The sequence below is a fragment of the Tasmannia lanceolata genome, unplaced genomic scaffold (assembly GCF_043159265.1).
Source record: "Tasmannia lanceolata isolate RefF3 unplaced genomic scaffold, GAP_Taslan_0.1 ptg000003l, whole genome shotgun sequence".
Lineage (NCBI taxonomy): Eukaryota > Viridiplantae > Streptophyta > Magnoliopsida > Canellales > Winteraceae > Tasmannia > Tasmannia lanceolata.
Window position 1 is genome coordinate 17,416,803 of NW_027518680.1, and position 5,461 is coordinate 17,422,263.

General features: G+C 34.3%; 1 long non-coding RNA gene across 1 annotated transcript; it reads left to right on the forward strand.

Moving 5' to 3' along the window:
• The first annotated feature begins 208 nt into the window (after positions 1–208).
• On the forward strand, positions 209–4,438 carry LOC143861639 (uncharacterized). The gene is made up of 3 exons (XR_013239981.1): positions 209–339; positions 1,079–1,131; positions 4,190–4,438. It is a non-coding gene; the product is annotated as an uncharacterized LOC143861639 (long non-coding RNA).
• Positions 4,439–5,461: the final 1,023 nt, after the last annotated feature.

Sequence of the window (5,461 nt, forward strand, 5' to 3'; positions counted from 1 at the left end):
ACCTCATGTGCCCTCAGATTAGATGCCATGTGGTACTATACACGCAGCTTCTGTGTATACATCAGCGATATTTTTGGCATCACCGATATTTTTGGCAATAGCCTTATCTCTTCCGATACGTGTCTTACACCAGGGATTTTTTATCAGAGATATTTTTTGACATTAGAGATATCAAGATTAGTCCCTAATTTATTTCCATAACTTAAGCATCCCTTTCCACAATATATAGTGAAGAGAAGGATCAGCTTGACTCATCGCATGGGCTTTGATTAGAGTACCTGTGATCTTAAACTTCTTTATCTTCCCTTGAGTTTTGTGCGCTCTCTATCTCTCTCCATGGTAAGATCTGCTTAAGAAAGTTCATATGATTTTTTTTCTCTATATCGACTTTAAAAGACCGGGCTAGAAAAAGTACTATTTTTTCACATTTGCTGATTCTGTAAAATCCTCGATTCGTCGGCCATTAAAAACTATGTCGATTTTTTGCTCGGGATCATTTGAGTAAGAAAGTTTCTGTTTTTTTTTCCCTCTATATAGACTATTAGGAACTGGAGGAGAAATAGCACTAATTTTTTTCCTCATTTGCAGATAAAAAATATACTCAGTTCGTCGACCATTAAGGGATTTTATTGATTCTGGATGTAATGCAATTTAGAAGTTGATCTCAGGCTTTCCACATCTCCTTGATGGGTTTTACAACAAGGGAAAAAAGGGTTTGGAAAAATTATGTAACTACGAAGAAGATGTGGGTTTTGAATTGTTTATATTTTTAAGCTTTCTTGGCCAATTTAGGGTTTTATTGAGAGATTGTTGTTGAAAATATACTGAATAAAGGTTTTTTCCTTCTTATGATCGTATTTGGAATCACTTTTCATTTTGGAACCTACGTGGATTTTTGAGTTTCAATTTTTCTCAAAATTTTTGTTTTAGTAATATTTTTTGGGCTTTTACCCTGTCGGCGATCTTGATATTTTTAAGAATGAAATACTCTTCCATATTCTCATATGAAGGCAAAGCAATTTTTTGCCTATTTACTGATTTTTTTTCACTACTTTTGTTTGATATGGGTTGTTGGCAGATGTGGCGGGACCTTAATCAGAAGGCCAAAGATGGAGGTTTGCATTCTACTAGGTGATTGATGAAACGGCATGCTGAAAATTCCCTCTGTGCCTTCTTCTTTGTGTTGTTTACTATGGCCAATGCTACGTTGATGGGTTTATTTTTCATTTTAATTTTTGTTCTCTAAAATGTTCCACATGCTATGTTGTTGGGTTTTCTTCTTGCTCTCCATTTCACGTGTAACAAGTTAAGGTCTTTCGCTCAGATTTTTTATTACTGCGTATTTTTTTACTTCAATTCTAATTTTCTGTAGTTGTTCCCAAAAGCTACTCTTCCATTTAGCTTCAACAATTGTCCTGGTTCTTTCAACATCTGAACCTGTGAAATCTCTATTCTTCTTGCAGCCCATGTGGAACATTTCGCTAGACATTTTAGAGATCTTCGACACAACAAGAAAATGCTGCATCCGCCCCCTCCCCCCCTCTCTGTTTCAAGATCTTAAATTTTCATTCGCCCCGTGCATCAAGTACAACAATTAAATTAAAATCCCACTTATTTTGCCATTAAAATCGCCATTAATATGAATCCCCCCTCTTCTTTTGGTCTCCCAATTATGTATTCTTTTTAAATTTTTTAACCAAATAATGTAAATTAAAAGATCAGGTAGCGTTAATTTTTCTTAGATATCCTTTCTCTATCCCTGTCTAGAGGCATATATTTGAGCTTATTATGTGTTTGGATTAAGAAATGGTTTACCATATGAAGCATTTCAGTACATGCAGGTACTTGAATAAAAAGTAATCATATATCTTTTCCCAATTTCTCACCCTTAGTTGACGAAACGTTTCGTTTCAATTTACCATGAACATGAGAAATTATATGGTGTAAGCCTTTATAGCTGCACCATAGGATGATCCAAACCTTCCAGTTGATGGGCCACAATGTACATAGGTTGTGACCAAAAAGTTATTTCCAAATGATGATCATAGCCCTTCGATCTATAGTAGAAATATATATTTATTTAGAAAAATACGTGAGTATAACGACTTACACCATACAAAATCTCAACATGAACATCTACATCAGGTTTTATAAGACAGTGTTTTATGTTGATTTCCTTTGGTCAATTGAATATACCCAGAAGATCATAATTTGGCTCTCTGTCTCTGTATTGAATTTTTATATTTGAAGGGTGCTTTAAAACAGCCTATGGAAATGATTTTTGGGGCACAACCTATTTATGTTGCTTTCCATCACATGGACGGTTTGGATCAACCTATGACGTGGTCCGTACAGTTCTTTGTCGGCCCGTGCATCGCAAAGAGTTAACATTATTAGGAAATGTTTTAGGGGTTTAATCGGTTGGAGAAACCATGACCGTTTCTCTTAATTTCTGTACTGTATGTTTTGAAATTTCGCTACAAAAAAGATTCATGGAATATTTGTTTTCCTAATAATGTTAACTTTTTGTGTATATATTAAGGTTGAAACTTCAAAGTAACATACGGCACAATTTACAACGGAATGAAGGTTAACATTTATTTTTCAATCCCAAATCCTTTGCTTTTTAATTTTTTTATCTTCATTTATCTTCTGCTATAATGGACAGATTTGCAGCTCATTGATATTGAGCCTCTACAATAATGTTCAAGGCTTTATTCTTTAACCTGGAAGTGTTGTCTTCCTCGGGGATTGCAATTCCATATACACCTGTTGGAAAAGTTGTTTGATTGAGCATCCTTTCATGGTCATATTTTGGGTTTCTGATTGTGCTTTTCTTGCGTATTTTTTTCACTTTGCCTGATTGTGAAGTGGGCATACATTCTGATTTATTAGAAATGTCTTCACACAACAAACTCATTATAGAAAATTACATCAACTTCTTGATTCACAGAAAAATTAAGATTGGCATTCATATATTAGTTGTCATGATCATTGATCAAATGGGCCATCATCAAGTGATCCACTGCATCCATCAGTTCTGTTTTCCCATGAATTATCACACAAATCACATTTGTAGCTACATATTCGTATTTAGTTTCCAGTTTTACAAGAATTACCTGTGCATGCTATCTGTTTTAACTCACTACATTTGGGTCCTGTTTGTTTCGAATTTTTAAGACCAATTGTGCTTCACAAAGATATTTCAAGAAGCTTGAAATATCCCTATTTTAATTGTTTCATTGATTTTTGCTTTTTTATGTAGTTCCATTCACCCATTCTGTATTTCATCTTTCTTTTTTATTTCTTTTTTTCACCTCCCATGAATTTTTTTTGCAGTCTGGTTCTTCCATTCACCCCATTCCTTTTAATTTAGCTTCACATTTTTCAATAGATGTGCTTTAAGTAACCATCAACCATCAGATTCAACCAAAATCACATGTTTAATGTGATTAATTTTTATAATCTGAGTTGAAGGTAAAGAGAATGATAGATATATGGTTTACGGTGGAAGTATTGTGGGTTACTGGCGTTTCATCTCTTGAACTATTTATGGTGGAAGTTGCCAAGTGCTTGAGTAAAATCTCTCACAATAAGGAGCTCTTACCTAATCTGAATTGATATTTCAAAATTTTAGCATAAATGAAACATCGACTTTATGGTAGCAATATTAAATGTTTTTCACCATTAAAGATTGTGCTAAATTTTAATCTTTCTTATATGTATTGTATCCTTTTGAATTGCTCCAATAAGCACTTTGAAGATATATTAGTTGCTTTTGTTGCTTTTGTTTTTGTTTCTTTTCACATCATAGTTACTGCAGTCGGAATCTTAATTCTTTAGTATTCATTAAAGGTTATCACCATTTTAATATTTTGCAATAACTGCATTTCGTCTCAAACAGATTTTAGACTGATATTTTGTTCAAATTTTCACGGACCACGCCCAGGATAAAAAAATCCCATGACGTGGTGCCGTTCGAAAGTCTTTCATTGCATTGGTTCAGAGTGCTATTTTTTTTTTCTTTCATGAATTCCAATCAGCATACTAAGATTACTTCCATTCGTCTATTCGATAGTTACATTTATACTTAAATCTATGACATTTTCTACACAATTCTTCTCTTCTCATTAACTATTGTTCTTATCCTACTTTTAGAAATTAAAGCTGATTTTCTTTCTGATTGCAGAAACACGCAAGGGATAGTCTGAGATGTAATGTGAGCCAACAGTTTGCTTCTTAAATTAGGTTCATTGCGTTTACTCTACTATCCCCTGGTTACACTTTAGAGGTGTGGCACTCTTAGGAGGAAAGGTTTGGGAAGTTGAGCGAAATGTCCCTACCATCTTACTACTGCCAAGAATAGTTTCCTTCTTTATTTCATGTTATATGGGTACTCACTGCTCAGTATTAAATCCTTAACATATTACCGTTATCACTTCGAGCCCCTTTTAACTATTAAATTCCCCATTTCCTCCAAGTTACCTCTCTCTCTCTCTCTCTCTCTCTCTCTCTCTCTCTCTCTCTCTCCATTTTAATAAAAATTGGATCTTTATTTTGTGTTAGCTTCAACCATTGGTTTTTTTTTTCCATTTTCTTTATCTCCATGTTTTCTGATGAATCATTTAGTGTTCTTTGTTTTGACGTGCATCACACGGCGGGTCTTTACTAGTATACTATATAGCAGAAGAGAAAATAAGAGAATTTTTTGAAATTTCTATGAGAATTACACATCACTTTTTTGACTTTTTTTAACAAATGCACCCATTCAACTCACATATTTTCAATCCTACCCTCTCCTTTATGCTTTTTAACAAAGGCACCCATTAAAGCCACATAATTTCAATCTTACCCCCCTTCTTTATGGTTTTTTAATAAAATATCTATAGGGTGATCTTAACCATCCGATTTAAGAGGAAGTATGAAAACCTCTATAGATTGGAGGACTAGGATGAGCCTATGAAATGATTTTTGGGGCACAACCTATTTATGGTGTGTTCCATCACATGGACGGTTTGGATCAACCTATGACGTAGTCTGTACAGTTCTTTGTCGGCCCGTGCATCGCACGGGGTTTTTTACTAGTATATATATATATATATATATATATATATATATATATATATAAGTTTCTGAGCGATACGTCAAATAGCTTATCTGAGCAAGCTCATATAAATAAGGTAGGTAGCTATGTTGTTTGGGTTAGCCTTCTTCCGCGCGAGCGCGGAAACTCTCTCTCTCTCTCTCTCTCTCTCTCTCTCTATATATATATATATATATATATATATATATATATATATATACACTAGTAAAAAAACCCCGTGCGATGCACGGGCCGACAAAGAACTGTACGAACCACATCATCGGTTGATCCAAACCGTCCAAGTGATGGAAGACAACAGAAATAGAGCCCGTAAAATCATTTCCATATGCTGATCCTACCCCTCCAATCTATAGAGGT